Source organism: Ipomoea nil, unplaced genomic scaffold, assembly GCF_001879475.1.
Source record: "Ipomoea nil cultivar Tokyo-kokei standard unplaced genomic scaffold, Asagao_1.1 scaffold3314, whole genome shotgun sequence".
NCBI classification, from domain to species: domain Eukaryota; kingdom Viridiplantae; phylum Streptophyta; class Magnoliopsida; order Solanales; family Convolvulaceae; genus Ipomoea; species Ipomoea nil.
Window position 1 is genome coordinate 2911739 of NW_017619742.1, and position 18426 is coordinate 2930164.

Consider the following 18426-nt stretch of genomic DNA (forward strand, 5'->3'; position numbering starts at 1 on the left):
GTTGTTATAACTCAATTCAAGTATTCTTGAAAATTGTTGATCATGGTCTAAAGTCTGGAGTGAATTTATTGTAGCTTCAATTTTTTTCCATTCATCTAATGACTTAGTGATAGTAGATAGAAGCCCTGCTGCCACCACAATTGTAATCGGTAAACCATAACATTTTTGAACAATGTTTTTCCCAATTGTCTCAAATTCATTGTTCAGAAATTCCTTATCCAAAATTGGAATACTCGGCTATCTCTGATGGACGGAGCAGTGCATGTGAAAGAAGATGGATTGTATTATTATGTGAGTCAACTTACAGCAGAAAGGAAAGAAAGCATATTTATACATATGAGCAGAGGAAAGAAAGAAGAGCAGTAGACGGTTATAACAGATTGGGGAGGTGCAAAGTCTGTTATACCCTTCAAGATTTGTCATCCTCTATTACCCCCTCGTAAGTTGGATCATGCAAGTTTCGCATGCCTAGCTTAGACACGAAAACCTTGAAAGGAGCAGTAGGGAGAGGCTTGGTGAAACCGTCAGCGGTTTGATTCAAAGAGGAAACCGATAGCAGTTTGATCAGCCCATGTGACACCTTTTCCCGGACCAAGTGGCAATCTATTTCAATATGTTTGGTTCTTTCGTGAAACACATGATTCTCGGCTATCGCCACGGCGGATTTATTGTCGCAAAACATGGCAGCAGGCCTCTTTAAAGTAGCATGCAAATCTGCAAGAATGTATGTAATCCACTGTACTTCGCAAACAGTGGTGGCAAGAGCTCTATACTCCGCTTCGGATGAAGATCTTGACACGGTTGCCTGCTTCTTAGATTTCCATGAGATGAGAGCAGTCCCCAGAAAAATGCAATATCCAGTAATGGATTTCCTTGTATCCACACATGAAGCCCAATCAGAGTCAGAGAAGACATTTAGCTGCAATTCAACACCCTTAGGATAGAACAAGCCTTGGCCAAGAGAGCTCTTAATATATCTGAGGACTCTATGAGCTGCATTTAAGTGATTGGTAGTGGGAGCATCAATGAACTGACTTAATTGTTGAACTGTATAGGCTATGTCTGGTCTTGTAGCAGTTAGGTATAACAATCGGCCAACAAGTCTTCTGTACTTACTAGCATCTGTTAGAGGAGCACCATCATTGTGTTGCAGTTGGTGACCAGGTACCATAGGAGTATGAACGGGCTTGCATTCAAGAAAACCTTCCTCATCTAAGATATCTAGTGCATACTTTCTTTGACAAAGATACAAGCCTGAGCTGTTCATCACTGCTTCAATGCCTAGGAAGTACCCGAGATTTCCCAAATCTTTTATACTGAAGGTTGTATCCAGGAATGTTTTGACGTCTGTGATTCGGGAGATGTTAGGACTTGTGATTAATATATCATCCACATATACGAGAGCAGCTATGAAATTGTCATCTTCCCCTTTTGTGAACAGAGAAGGATCCGATTTTGATTGATCAAAACCAATTCTGAACAAGGCAGTACAGAGCTTCTCATTCCATTGACGACTAGCCTGTTTAAGGCCATAGAGGGAGCGAAGTAATCAGCAAACCTGGTTTGGCTTATCCGTGTTAAAACCAGGGGGCAAAGTCATGTACACCTCCTCTGTTAGATCACCATGAAGGAAGGCGTTATTCACGTCTAACTGATGAATATGCCAGGCTCGGGCAGCAGCAACTGCTAGGAACGTCCGAATTGTAGTGATCCTTGCGACTGGAGAGAAAGTTTCTAAGTAATCAATGCCCAATTGTTGAGTGTATCCCTTTGCAACAAGACGGGCTTTGTACCTTTCTATGGAGCCATTCGACTTCAACTTGAGTTTGTACACCCACTTACACCCTATGGGTGTTTTTCCCTCAGGCAACTCGGTTAATTCCCAGGTATGATTATCCTGTAAAGCTTGTATCTCTGCAGTCATTGCTTTCTTCCAATTGTCATCTGTTATGGCTTGTCTGTATGTCTTTGGTTCATTAACTGCTGTGACAGCCAAAGAGAAAACTTTGTGTGCCGGGGTTAAGGCATCAAAGGACATGACTCTCAACAAGTGATGAGGAGAAGTGCCTTTAGTGACCACTGCTTCACAGTAATAGTCTTGAAGTCGGTTTGGAGCATGCCGGGGCCTTTCAGATCTTCTCGGCTGCTCAACAATGGCATCATTTATCTCTAGTGGGATGCATATATCAAATTGTTGTGGCTGCTGCTGCATAGCCTCTTGCAAAGTTGATTGTCTGCTCATATTGTCATGGAAAACGCTATCTTCAGATACGTCAGCTTCATGGTGTTCGTGACGCACCGGACTGGGTAAAGGAGTCCCAGCATTAGCCTCATGGAGCTCAAGATGCATCGAAGTAGAGATTGGAACCAAGGGGAGACAAGGTTCAGTAGATTGCAACGGAGGCTTGTCCGTGATGCATCCTTCTTCAGAGAAAGGAAAATAAGTCTCATAAAAACTTACATCCCTTGATACAAATATGCTTTTATCATGCAAGTCATATAGCATGTAGCCCTTGATGTGAGCAGGAATGCCTATGAAAATACACTTCCTACTACGCTGAGCCATTTTATGTCTCGAAGGTGACAGGTTCGACGCATAACATAAGCATCTCAATACTTTCAAACTGCTCAAATTCGGTTCTTTCCCGTATAGCCTGCTGTAAGGAGTTGCCATTTTTAACACTGGGGAAGGCAGCCTATTGATAAGAAATGAGGCATGTAAGACACATTGTCCCCAAAATTCAAGAGGTAGAGAAGCTTGATACTTGAGAGCCCTTGCAACATTGAGTATGTGTTGGTGTTTTCTTTCAACAATCGCGTTTTGCTATGGAGTATACACACAGGATTTTTGATGATTAATTCCCTTGTCTGCGAGAAAATCTGCCATGTTAAATTTGATCCCATTATCAGTCCGGATTGTCTTGATTAGAACTCCAAACTGTGTGAATGCCATGGCATGGAACCGTTTCAGATGTTCCCTGACTTCAGACTTGTTTTTCATCAAGTGCAACCAAGTGAACCGAGAGTAGTCATCCACTAGAGTCAAGAAGTAACGCTCCCCTCTTAACGCAGCAACATGGAATGGCCCCCAAATATCTGCATGAATCAGATCAAAACATGCATTTGAAAAGGTAGTACTAAGGGGAAAGGGAGACCGTTTGTGTTTGGCAAAGTGGCAAACATCACAAGGAGAATTTTTAGGAACATAGCCTTTTATTTCATTCAAAACACTGAGTTTATTCATAGGGAAATGCCCTAATCTTTGGTGCCAAATCTCAATGCTATTACATTGTGCAATAGCACTTTTACGATCTATATTCTGTGTACTCGGAGGCTTCATCAGCAGGTACAAGCCATTTGTTTGTCTAGCCAAACCAACTATCTTCCCAAGGGGATCCTGAATCATGCATTGTTCAAGTGTAAAAGTCAGTTTATAACATGAACTTTGTAAGAGCTTGCTAGCAGATATTAAGTTGAATTTGAAAGATGGAATATAGAGAGCATCTTTCAACCACAAATCTCTGTTGAGTCTAACATTTCCTGTGTGAGTAACTGCAATGGTCTTTCCAGTAGGGAGGCTCACTTCAATGCCACAAGCAACATGATAATTATCAAAGAGATTTAAATCACAGATTATATGATCAGAGGCCCCGGAATCAATAATCCAAGTAGAAGAGGATAACAGAATGGAGTTGATATGATTAACAGAAGACTTGCCTTCATTTGAATTTTCTCCCTATTTGAAATTTGGGACCAGAGTGACAACAGTAGAAGTTTTAGTATTTGAGGACTGCCCTATCTGAGTTTGAAGCAGAGAAATTAATTTCTCCATTTGATCTGCAGTGGCCACAACAGGAGGAGAATCCAGACTTCCAGATTGTAAGTTCACAGCTGCTGCTTGTTTTCCCTTGGACTTATATCCCGGGATCCACCCCGGAGGATAACCGTGTTTCTTGAAACACTTATCAACCGTGTGCCCATCATTCCACAGTATGTACATTTTGCTCCCTTGTTTGAATTTCCATTTCGTCTCCCATTATATTGATTACTAATATGAGTTCATAGCTGCAACAACTTCATTCATGTTTCCTTGTTCAGACTGTACTGCATGAGCTTGACTAAACTCAAAATTGCCTAAGTTCAAATTTGCCAACGCAATTTGTCTTTCTAGCTTTTCAGCCATAACAAACACCTTGTAAACCTCAGGAAGTGGATCAAGAACAAGAACGTTAGACTTCAAACTGCTATAATCATCATTAAGGCCTTGAAGGAAGCGTATAACCTGATCTACATCTCGTTCTTGCTTGATTTGACTGATTAATCCACAGGAACACTTCGGATTGACTAATCCACAGGAACACTTCGAATCGCACTTGCAGATGGGAAGCGGTCTCAACGCATTCATCTCTTCCCATAGGATTCTGCATCTCGTGTAATAATCGTTCACAGTAAGAGTTCCTTGCTTCAGATTGTAGATCTCGCTCTGCAACGCCGAGATCTTATGCGCATCACATTGTGAGAACCTGCGCTTCAAATCTTCCCATACCTCTCTGGCATTATCCACGCATTATGCTTTGAGCGATGGAGGCATGCGCCGACTTGAATATCCAAGCACAGATGATGAGATTGCATCGTCTCCACGCTGTGTATTTGCTGTCTTCCCTGCTAGGTGCTGAGATACTTCCATCAATGATGCACCACTTATTTTTGACTTCCAATGCAATTCGCATTGAAATACTCCAGGATCCATAGTTGGCGCTGCCTTGCAGCGGTGGATTAACGAGAATGGCGCAGGGGCTATCATTCGCGTTGAGAAGCAGCGGATCATCTAGATCTTCCATGGTGAGACTCCTCAGCTGTATGATCGAAGCTCTCTGTTGTGGAGGAGTTCTCTGTAGCGAATGAGTTCTCTGACTCGGAGGTGTTCCTGTCTGTGGAACGGTCGGATCGTGATCTTGCACCGGCGATTGAGTGATCGGCGGAGCTGCACGCTGATCTTGTCTCATCTCACCCGTGACGACGGCGGCGTAAGTGTTACGCCGGGATGGCTCTGATACCATGATGGACGGAGCAGTGCATGTGAAAGAAGATGGATTGTATTATTATGTGAGTCAACTTACAGCAGAAAGGAAAGAAAGCATATTTATATATATGAGCAGAGGAAAGAAAGAAGAGCAGTAGACGGTTATAACAGATTGGGGAGGTGCAAAGTCTGTTATACCCTTCAAGATTTGTCATCCTCTATTAATCTCTCCTTGTAGTCTGCATCAGCTCTTCAATGTCCTCAACAACACGCTGCAAAGCTTGATCCAGATTGTGATAATGATGAACATTCAATAGCTCTGCTTCAATGTCATCTTCAGCCATCACACTCACTTTTCTAATTTTTTCTGTCAGCTCTTTCATCTCAGCGCAGTTGTTGCCTTTCTTCTCGCATTCCTCGAGAAAAACTAGCAAATGCCCAAGTTTTTCATGAAGAGACTTAATCTGCTCTTTGTTTGTAAGAATAACACGTGGTTGGGGGTGTAGGAACTGGAGCTCCACGGTTCTCATCAGAGATGTTACTGCTAGAAAAGCCATAACTGATGTGTATGTGTGCTGTGGTGAATGGTATAATGCACTTATTGCTCAGTTGTTACTGCAAGAAAAGCTCTTGGAGTTCGAATTTAATTAGAAACATGTATGGAGAAAAGGCTCAAGAATATTATATTGGAAGGTTGCATTGGATTCCCTTTATGTAGATTTGACAGAGAGACTGATTGTGCCACTCGAAATTTACCACGGCAATGACTCTAGAAGTGGAATCTTGTAGGCTTAGGATGATTTTGGCAAAATTGTGATCGCCTAATAAGTTAAAAAATAAAAAAAATAAAAACTCTGATATATATAATCGCTATTCAATACACTCCTAATTTAATTAAGTAATTTTTTATATTAAAAAAGCGTCGATTCCATTGGCGACAGAGAGAACCTTGAATCCTTCGATAATAATGTCGGAAGTCTGTTTCCACTACCTCTGCTAGAGATGTCACTACCAACAAAAGCCATAACTCTTTAGTTTGTTGTTTTGCATATGGTGGCATAATGCACTTTTTAACCTTTATATACAGTCTAATTAACCACTTATAAGTACATCTTATTAAAGATTAAGGTGTCAAACAGATGGGTTAACTCGAAGTTCAATCCAAGTCAACCTGTTTGGTCCGGGCCATGGTAGTTCATTTACTACCATAGACAGACACGGGCTAACTTATTTTATATTATAGATAAGGTCGAATTTTAATTTATGATTCATGGACCGAGACAACTCAGCCTAGCTCGTTGACCCGTACAGTTTTTTAAAGATATAATATACATATCTATATATCTATATAAAAATAAAATGTTCTCTCATAAGAAGGAAAAACCAATTTCCTGCCTAAATACTCTTTTCGAAATAGGAGTATTTTTAATTTAGCCAATAGGGTAGATATAAATTTTGTTTAGTTCTAAAAAAAATTGGGCATTGGAACCCGGAAATGCTTGAGCATCTCCCATTGTTTAGTTTACGAAGCCAACTAGGAGAAAAAGAAAAATGAAAGAGAAAAAGAAAAGGAAAAAATATTAACAATTAAAAAAGAGAGAGAAATCACTGATAAAATGTGAGTGGCCGTTAGCTAGCGACCGCTCTTACACGCCCCACACATGGGGAATATGCGCCGGCTGGGGCATGCTGTGCGCTCCGAATGCGCAAGAAGAGCTTTATTTTACTTTTCCTGCAAATATCATGTATTTGTATAAGAAAAAGAACTTGAAAAATCAGTGTTCCCATCAATTTTCTTCTCATTTAACCAATTACAACTGCTACCTAAAAGGATTGACGGGTCTTGTTGGACCCAAGCCGCGTACGCCAAATTCGGGGTGGAGGTGGATGGCGTACCGCCGGAGGCCCCGTCACTGGAGCCGGTGGTGGTGAGGACGGCCGGTGCGCACGGCAGTTCTCCATCGACATATCCAAGAAGCCCTTGCCCGCGGAGGAACGGAATTAATTGGGTGCGCCAGAACAAAAAATTTCGGGTGGTGAGCTTGAGTGAGACAAAATGATGGGTTGTGGATAGGGAATTCGAGGAGGTGGCTGGAGTCTGTACGGTGGCGGCGGTCACGGTACGCGCAGAGGACTGAGTCGACATTGACGCTTGGGGAGAGAGAATAGGGAGACCTAACGCTAAACTGATACCACACATATACATTAATATCACTAACAAGAAGCTCCTGTTGTCTGCTTGGCTATCCCCAATAATAATTTTATAAGGATTTTTGAGTAAAAGATAGATGATGTGGGAGATAGAGTGTGAAAAAAGAGAATGAGTGAGGTTCTCTTGCAAATATGAGTACTAGTACAAAAAATACTATCCGCGTCACCTATAAAACACTTTTCGAATCACCTGTACAGGTGACTCGGATTTTGGTGACTCTAAAAGTGGGTAGCTTTCTGATGTTTTTTTTTTTTTTTTTTTTTTTTACAGACTTTCCGAGGCACCTGCAGCGGAAGTGGGTTTCCACGACATCCACTCACAAGTGGGTGTGACGGAAAGTTATTTTATTTTATTTTTACACTTTTTTCCGCGGCACCCTCTCCACATAGGGTGACGCGGAAATATTTTTTTTAATTAAAACAAAAATAAAAATATTACAATAATTATTAACCTTTACAATCCGTGGTCATTTCATCACGGTTTACAATAGTCATTACAATAATTAACCATAATAAAAATATTATTACAATAATTACAATAATCACAATAAAAATATTACGGAGTATTACATTAATATTAACCACGAGATTTTGAAAGTCATCATTTGAGGCAAAAAGGCTTCCTAGCAGCCGAGCTCAATCCGTTCATACAGACCCAACAAAGCCTACACAAGGCATAAATAGGATAGCTAAATAACTATTTCACAGCTGTGTGAATATCAGTGTAAAATTAACAAATATGTATTATGGATAAAATTTAACAAAAAATGTTAAAACCTAAAATTTGGCGAAGGTGGATGATACGTATGCGGTAATTACTTGTGTTGATTATGAAGGATTCAAAGGGTTCGTTGGAGGTCAATGTAATTTGATCAGAGATGGAGAATTTAAAGAAATGAAAGATTGTTGTTCATGTTATGGACGGTGTGTTAATGGATGCCGAGTTTGAGCACTCTATTTGTCCAGATTTTAGTGATGGATATGGCGGCGACTGGGTTGGGCCTACGGCAGTGAGATTGATACTTGACGGTGTTGGAGTTGTGCAATGCTCACTTTTCTCATTTCAATTGAAACATTACAGTTGCAAGTGCTGAGAAGAAAGAGTGCAGTGGGTGCCATGAGGAGGTTAAAGATGAATATTGAGGTTGAAGAGAGAGAATCGATTGCAAAGTATTTTGCATTTAAAATAAATAAATATTACTTGCCACATCATCTTAACATGAAGCCAAATCATCAATACTAGAGAGAAACCTGGAGAAAATGCTAAAGAAAAAAAAAATTGGGAGTTAATAAGCCCGAGGTGTGAATTGAATACTTAGGAATAGTAGATGTGTCTATTTGACCCTTCTATAGTGAATAAAATAATAGATGATGTGTAAGAGTTTGAATGAGTAGGGCCTACAAAAAAAAAAAAAGAAAAAAAAAAGAGAAGAATTAGAAAGAAAATATGAGAAAAATGTATAAGGTGATATAGAGGAGTTAATTAGACCCACAATTTGGAGAGAAAATGGAAGAATCAATTGGGCATGCCCTTATAAATGTCTACTTACATATTAAATGGTATTGATCTAAAATTTGAATTTTGCATTTTTCCTGTACAGATAAAGTTTACCTGGAAATTCTAAATAGCCATCATTTTAAAAGTCCTTGAATTGGGTGGTCCATAATGAATGAGAAACTGCCCATTGGGCAGCGTAACATTATATAATATTTCGGTGGTGCACAATGAATGGGTAAAATGCATTGGGCAGCATAACATTATATAATATTTGGGTAAGTAAAAATTAATATATAAATATAATACTTATATTAGTAATTGTAATATGAAATTAGAGTTAATATCAACCAAGGTCCTTTGAGTATAGTGATTCCACAACCTATGATCTTAAACTTTCAAATCAACCCATCGTGATCCTCTAAATTTTCGGAGGAGGCCCTCCCGGCCGGCGAGTTAGCTCCTCCAAAAGCGTCGGTGTGGGTTAAGCAAGTAGGAAGTGAATAAACAAATGAAATGACAAAATTGACCCTGGTAAATCGGACGTCTAACCGGAGTGTTGCCGGAAAACGGACGGAGGGACTGAAATGACTAAAAAGAATTATTTTCGGGGACTAAATCGATGATTAAGGAATTAGAGGACTACATTCACAGTTTGGCAATAATTGAGGGACCAAATCGTTGATTAACTCTTACAGCATATATATAAATCAAGGTTTACTTACATAAATGAGTTATTAGCATAAGGCGAGTGTGTTAGTCGCCAAAGCGGTCCACTCATGGTAATAGCTAAATGATCATTTATGTTTATGCTTGCAACATAAATTAAAGTTTATTCACATAAATAAATTATTAGCATAAGGCGAGTGCGTTAGTCACCAAAGTGGCCCACTCAAGGAAATAACTAAATAATTATTTATGTTAGTTTACAAATGTTTATCGTACACAAGTATTTTGCATCATTGAATGACACTAAAGGATTGATAAACATTTGTGATCATTAAAACATGGTTCTAGCGGTTGCCCAAAGGTAGATAAGACATGTGATTAATGACAATTTAGGAGATTATGATTCTTCCAAAAGGAAGAACCCCAACCCGACAGAGCATTTGGAACGATGTAAATCAATGACAATTTAGGAGGTTCTAGTGGTTGCCCAAAGGTAGATCAGACATGTGATTAATGACAATTTAGGAGATTATGATTCTTCCAAAAGGAAGAACCCCAACCCGACAGAGCATTTGGAACGATGTAAATCAATGACAATTTAGGAGATTATGATTCTTCCAAAAGGAAGAACCCCAACCCGACAGAGCATTTGGAACGATGTAAATCATGGTAACTCTACTGAACATGAACCACAGAGGCTAGACCTGTGCTCACTGCGCACAAGGAACCCCCCTCACTTTGAGAGGTTGCTCCCACACTGCCGCTGGTGAAACTCGATCCCTGGTCATTTTTCCAAAGTTTCACCTCTGTGACCAGTGGAGCTGCCCATGCGGGTAGGAGATTATGATTCTTGTTTTGTTAATATGTAGTGCATGTCCAAAGATGACCTATATATTAAATTGAAACTTGATGAATAGTCTCATTCAAGTATGTGTGAACGATGTATGTCGGTAAATTGACATTGTATTTAAATTTGACCCAAAGGCGGATTTAAATACAAACTTAAGGTCTATAAATTATAGTCTGAATAAAGGTTTGTTACTCAAAGCAATTGATATGTGAGATAAATGTTCGCAGTGAACACTATCACACTATAAGGGTGACAGTTTTAATGTTAGTGATATGATAATAGCAACAAGTCTAAAAGTAGTAAAGAAGGTCAAGCATCCTATGAAGGTGCAAGGTAATGTTCAGAAAGTGCAGAAATGCTATTTCCGTAACAAACTTGGACACAAGAAGGCTGAATGCCTGAAGAGGAAAGCTTGGATGGAATGAAAAGTATACACTCAATTTAAGTATGCTTTGAATCCAATCTTGTTAAGGTTCCTTCTAATACTTGGTGGTTAGACACTGATGCTACAACATATGTTTATAACATTAAGCAAGATTTTTTATGTTTCAACCTCATAGGGAAAATGAAAAGTGTCTTTTCATGGGAAACATGATGAAAGCTAGAATTAAAGGTATTGGAATTTACAGAATTAAGCTAGATATAGATTTTTGCCTTGATCTTGAGAATTGTCTGTATGTTCCAAATTGTTCTAGAAATCTTGTTTCAAGGTTGGAAACATTGGGTTTTTACTTTAATATTGGAGACAAATGTTCGTATCAACAAAAACCTTTATGGTTCTGGTATTTTGTTGGATACACTATACTGTTTCAATCTTAATGATGACTTTGTTAATTCTTTGTTTAATGTGATGTTTGTGTTAAAAGGAGTGCGCCAAAAGAATCTTCAGCTAACTTGTGGCATAAAAGGCTTAGTCATATATCCAAAGAAAGGATATTGAGACTTATTAAAGTTGGAATTTTGTCTCGATTGGATTTTACTGACTGGAATGGTGTATGTGTCGATTGCATAAAGGTAAAGCAAGTCAGACATGTATCAGTACACTCAGCCACAAGAAGCTCATGATTATTTGATTTAATACATACAGATATCTGTGGTCTTTTTTTTTTATGTTCCGTCTTAGGGCGGTGATAAATACTTTATTACCTTTATTGATGATCATTCTGGGTACTGTTACATCTATTTACTGTGTGAAAGATCTTAGTCTGTAGATGTCCTAGAGACATTCATATTTGAAGTTGAGAGTCAGTTAAATAGAAAGATAAAGACAATTAGATCATATAAAGGTGATGAGTATTATGGGAAAACATCAAAAGTTGGGCAAATTCCCGGCCCATTTAAAGAAATTCCTCGAATCTAAGGGCATTTGTGCATAATACACAATGCTAGGCACACCACATCAAAATGGTGTGGAAGAAAGGTGAAATCGTACTCTAAGGGAAATGGTTAGGAGTAAGGTCAATAACTATACATTGCTTGTTTCATTGTGGATATATGCATTAAAGACAACAGCATACTTACTCAATAGGGTTCCTAGTAAGGTTTTTTTTTTAAAAAAAAAAACACCTTATAAACTGTGGACAAGAAGGAAACCTAGTTTGAGGCATCTTCACATTTGGGGCTGTCAAGCTGTAGTGAGGATACATAATCCACATGAAAATAAATTGGAATCCAGAACTATTAGTGGTTATTTCATTGGTTATCCAGAAAGGTCTAAAGGGTACATGTTTATTGTCCTAATCATAAGTACAAGGATTGTTGAGTCTGGTGATGCTCTCTTCATTTAAAATGATGAAGTCCGTGGGAGTGTGGGAGCTCGAAATGTTGAGAACTTGAGATTAAAGGAGTCATTGATGGATCCATATTCATCAAGTGATCCTTTTTCCTGTTGTTGTTCCTATTGCTGCAGTGTAGCCTTATGGAAATACTTTGGAACAACAGCAACTAGATGCTCCAATTCCACATGAGGAAGCTATTGTCAATGAAGATGAGGTTGAAACTCAAGATGATAATCAAGTGTAATCTCAGCAGGAAGTGGCATTAAGGAGATCTACTAGATAGAAAAGATCAGCCATTCCTGATGACTATATTGTTTATGCACTTGAGCATGAAAGTGACTTGAGTATTGATAATTATCCAGTCCCATTTAACCAAGCCATACAGGATAATAATTCTCCTTGAGAATTATTTTGGCTTTGGTGGCTCATTCTGTTCTTGAGCTCCGCCAAATGGTTGTTAAAATTGCCTTTCTAAATGGTAAATTAAAAGAGGAAGTGTTCATGGATCAGTCGCAAGGTTTCATGACCACATGAAAGGAAAATCTGGTATGTAGATTGAAGAGGTCGACCTATGGATTAAAACATGCTTCTAGACAATGTTACTTGAAATTGTCATTTGGTTTTGTAGAGATCACTGTTGATCGGTGTATCTACATAAATGTTTAAAGGAAGTAAGTTTGTAATCCTAGTATTACATGTTGACGACATTCTTCTTGCTGCTAATAATAAAGGGATGTTGCGTGATGTTAAGAAATATCTTTCTAAGAACTTTGAAATGAAGGATATGGGTGAGACTTCATATGTGATTGGAATAAGAAATATTCTGTGATAGATCACATGGGATTTTAGGTTCATCCTAGAAGACTCACATTAACAAAGTTTTAGAAAGATATAAACTGGAAAACTGCAAAAGAGGGTTCTGTGATACTTACAAGGCATTAAGGACCACATGCTCACCTATAAAAGGAATGAATAACCTAGAGGTTATAGGTTATTCGGATTCAGACTATGCCGGATGTTTGGATACCCGAAAATCCACATTCGAATATATTTTTCCACTTGCTCATGGAGCAATATCTTGGATGAGTGTGAAGGAGCCTGTCATTGCTACTTCCACTATAAAGGCTGAATTTGTAGCATGCTTTGAGGCTACAATTCAATCATCATGGCTGCGTAATTTCATTTATGGTTTGGGCATTGTCGACACTATAGCCAAACCATTGAGGATTCATTGTGATAATATGGCAGCTATGTTCTTCTCAAAGAACAACAGATATACTAGTGGTGCCAAGCACATGGATTTGAAATTTCTGTCTGTTAAGGAAAAGGTACAAAATCAAAAGAGTATCAATAGTGCATATTTGCACCGATCTTATGATCACGGATCCGTTGACTAAGGGATTGGCGCCCATGACCTTCATTGGCCATGTTTGGAGGATGGGCATACTGGAAGTCCTTGTATAACGGTTAACTCTGCCATACATGTACGGATTTATGTTTGATAGCACATCAGGTTGATGATACTCTTAGATATCTATTCAGGTTTTGATTGTGTTATGGTTGATGTTGATCACTTATTTATGCATAACTTAAAAGTGATAACAATGGTCTTGTTTAAGACATAAGGAATAAGGTACTTTCGGATTTTACCTTATTATTATGGTTTGAATTCTTATTAACTGTGATGCATGGAAGGGAGCGGGACGCTATGTCAGGCCTGTAACCGCCATGATTCGGTTAATAAAGTTCAATAAGGTTGTGACTTTTACATTTTTATATTAAGTGAGCTCAAATTAAGGATTGTAAATTGTAAAGTCACGCATATATGAATCAAGTGGGAGATTGTTAGAAGTAATTTATTCCTAACGTTGATTCATATAATTAAGGTATCATGCTTATATAAATCAAGTGGGAGACTGTTAGAAATAATTATTTCCTAACAATGATTTTGTGACACCCCAAAAATCCACACTCCAAACCATGAATTAATTGAGTAATTAATTCTATTTCTTTTGAGGAATTGATTCCTAAAATCCTGATTTTTGATACTCAAGGACTAGTATTTGACTAGTCAATCTTTAAGTTGTGGTATACCTTGTGCTTTGAGAGGAGTTCCCTTGTTCCTTATTTACACTTTCTAAGAGTTAGTAAGGGTATCCTTGTCTTTTCACCAAGAGCTAGTTTTGTAACCTAAACCTAGAAGACTTCTTCATTTCATTCCCTTACATTTCCTAGAAAATATCTCTACCTTCTCTCTAGAAAACAAGAGTAGCTTGTTCTTCAAGCCAAAAGAAGCCTTTGTCAAGATTCCAAGTTTTGCTTCCAAGATTCAATCTTTCCTCTATTTTGGCATCTAGAAGGGTAAGATCTAAGCTTGTCTAGTCTTTTTGGTTCCATCTTGGTTGTCTTTTTCTTAAAGGTTGGATCTTTATGATCTTTTGGTTTGATCTTGAAGTGGGTTTGGCTAGTGAGCTTAGTGGAGAGCTTATTGTGGTGTAAGAAGAGTCTTTTGATCTTCAAGAGGTAACCCATGCTCTACAAAACCTATTTTGCTTACCTATATATGATTTCTTGGCTTCTACTTGTTCTTTGATATGAAATGTGAGAGTTTATGCATTTATCTTGTGATATTGCATATCTAGAGCTTGTGTTTAGGATTCCTTTGTGCCATTGCTTGGCATTTTCCATGGTTCAAGTCATTTTGTTGTGTTTGGTGAGATTTGGCATGTTTTGGACTTGAATTTGTGTTTGGAGGAGAAAATCCCCGAAGGGATTTGTTGTGGTACAGGGATGTACCCGCGGGAGGGGCACTACCCGCCGGCCTACCCGCGGGGAACGTGTGCCCTGCGGGTTGTGTACCCGCGGGCGGGACCACGGGTGGGGCACTACCCGTGGGTCCACCCGCGGGGAACACGGTGGTGTTGTGGTGGGATTTGTTCCCCGTGATTCGTTTGTCTTGGTCTTGGATCTTTTGGCCTCCCGTTGTTCTTTTGTGAAACTATTTGAGCGTCTTCTTGATGTTTCGTAGGTCTAGAGCTTTTTGGTAGGAATCTATGTAGGATCTTTGGTGTTGTGAATCGTGCTAAGTGTTCAACATTGTGTTTCGTTGAACGGTGTGGTGTCTTGTGTGTTCCTCGGAACTATCTTGAGTTTCCTCGTTGTTGAGCTTGCTAGTTATTATCTTAATGTTAGCGTCGTTGTCGTCGATGGGTGGTGACCTGTCTCTTGATTGAGTGTGTTTCATACCTTCTCTTGCAATCCGTTGTTCGTTTCGTGTGAGTGGTGGTGCATGTGTGGCTCTACCTGGATTGCACAATTAGTGGTATGGGACACTAGTCACCAAGGTATTGCAGCGGTCCTCGTGGTGGCCGTGACGTGATTTTATGGAGTTGTGGCTGAGTCCACGTGATTGGGGGATAACATTGTGTTATCCGGGCATGTGTTGCCGTGAATTGGTGGGTTTTCGTTGGTGGTCTGTAGGTGGGGGACGACGGTCCCGGCGGAATAAGGTTGGACTTGGCTGTACAGGGGTTTTCTGGAGGTAATGGTTGGCACCGAAGGTACAAGGTTGGGGGTAGCCATAAGGTTGGAACAGGGCATAAGGAAGACATATCAACTCGTGATGTGTGATGTCACGAGGGCTTGTGAAGCCGGTGTTGTGGTGAGTTCTCTTCTCTCGTGACGTGTGTAGTCACGGAGGCTTGTGGTGTTTTGGCATGTATTGCCGGTGGGTGAGTCTTTATCCTTGTGTGTGGTTAATCTTTGTGGTTGGGATGTTTCCCAGTTTTATCCTTGTGAGTGGTGAGTCTTGTGTTGTCTTTTGATCTTGGCTTTTGACTTATATATATGTATTCCGTTTCGAAAATGGTTTTCATATTATATATCTACCTATTTATGATACTTAACGGTATTGGTGGGTTACCAGCATCTTTCGCTGACCGGGCGTCGCCCCGATGTTTATCTTTGTATCTTTCAGGTGATGCGTAGTCGAGTGCGATGTCTAGAGCCGATAGCTTAGCACCTGTATCTTTAGACAGTGTTGTTGAGGCCTGTGTGCCAATGTCTTTAGCTTGTTCTAGTTTGTTGTTTTTGGGATAGTGTTACACTTGCAGATTGTCGCCGTAGCGTATACCTAGTGTGGTATACGTGGCATAACACCCCGTTTTGGATTCCTTTTATCCAGTTATCTTTTTATCTTCTGTTGTGCTAGTGTTTTGTTGTTAATCTGCATGTGTTAAGACTTGTTTTTAAGTCGTGTTTCGGGGGGTGTTACAGATTTATATAATAAAGGTTGTAATTCCATAAGGTACTCACGTTGATGATTAGTGATGTGTAAAGGCGGAATTACTAGGTGAAATTCCCTCCCTCTCATTCTGTTAAAATTTAAGTTTATAAGGGTTAAAAGATGTATAATGGATAAAGGTTATGAGTTAGTTTCACATTCCTAAAGGGATTTCTATTCCAAAGGAGGTCACATTCCTAAAGGGATTTCTATTCCTAAAGGAGGTTCCCCATTCCTCTTGAAAGAGGGTTTCTCATCACATCTATAAATACCCAGGAAAACTCTAGGGATCTTAACGGTTTCAAATCTCTAAGTTTTCTAGTCTCTGTATCATCAGGAGGTGATTAAGGAATACGGATCAGAGAGGTGAAGCATTATATTCTTGATTCATTCAATTTAGAGATTACATCTTCAATGGAACCAAGTAAGTTCATTCTATCTTTTCTATTTAATTAAAAATCCATGTTCATGAACATTGTTTAGTTGATTGATTTGATTTAGATGCGATCATTGTTAATTGTGTTTCCGCATTCAAGTTATAGCGCATAAATTATTATTTAACCTATGCCATTAAATAATGGGAACCTTCGTATTTTTTGAGAGCAACACACACCACCGCCCAAGATATGTAGAAGAAACGCAAACAAACCACCTCGTCTTGGTTTCCATTATCAGCATTTTCGGTGTCAATCTGGTTGCAGCTAACAATTTGCTCCTCTGGGTATGTAGAAATGTCCAGAACATTTTCCTTAAAGTCACCTCCACGTGGCTTGCATCGCGAGTCCAATCGGCGAAAGTTTGCGATGCATCAGATCAGAGTCAGTGACCACACCATCAACGACGCCGACCAGTTCCAGCACCGTCACTGTGTCGGGATGGCGAACGGTAGCATACACTGCACGTCGTAGCCACAGCGGAGGAGAGATTTAATCAGCCACGATCCTACGAAGCCTGAACCTCCCGTTACACAATATATGTTACTATCACGTGTCGCTGTTCCGTTGTCACCGCTGTCTTCCATTGCTGCAGACGATCCAACACCTGTAAGTAATAATACAGTCATACTGGGTTCACTATGTTGTTTTCTTCGTCGGCTTTCCAATCATCACCGTTCAAGTCTTCTTCGTCCGCAACATCTATACTATTATCCATCTCCGTGTCTGAGTTCTGCGAAGCAATCTCGTGGGCGACTGTTGCCATTTGGAGTTGGGAAACAGAGTAGGACCAGACGAGAGCCGGAGGATGGAGATCGAGGAGCTTGCCGGCAATCTGATTACCTGTTGATGGTTTGCATGGAACGCGATTTGGGACTGCGCAAATTTGCAAAAACAAGAAAAAAAGAATGGTGGAGTTGGGCGGTGCGGTGTAACCTTGTGATGAAGTATATAGTGCAATGGTGAAGCGCAGCAACAGAATGGAGACAAGAAGACACGTTTGGTAGACGCGTTTGGTAGACGCGTTGGGTAGACACCTTTGGTAGACGCGTTTGGTAGACGTCCTTTGGTAGACGCTTTTGCCTTTGGCAGTAGGCACTTTTGGCAGTTATAACTGCTTCTTTCTTATCTCTGTATATAAGCTCATGTTGAGCTTCCTTTTTCAATGTTAATCAATTCCCTTTCTTCTCTTCTTAGACTCTAGTATACTTTGCTCAACAATATGGTTGATTCTCATGCATGACCCGAGATAATTCATCATGGTATCAGAGCACCGCAGCTACGCAGCGGTGGTGATGTCAGAAAATCAGAACAACAACGACGGAGGCTCGACAGAACAAGCGAGGGCCGGAGCTTCTTCGAGTCAGATTCCGATGAACGTCGATCATGCACAGGAATTCGGCGATCCTTGGTATCTCCATATCACGGAGAATCCTAATTTGATTCTCGTCTCTCCGCCTCTATCCAAAGTAAACTATGCGTCATGGAGTCGATCAATGAAAATTGCTCTCGAGGTGAAGAACAATTATGGATTTGTTGATGGATCCATCACTAGGCCTGAGGAAACTGATCGGAGATTCTCTGTTTGGAGGAGGTGCAACAACATTGCTTGCTCGTGGATCCTCAAGTCTCTTAGCTCCACGATTGCAGAAGGAGTCTTGTTCCTTGAGACTGCATCAGATGT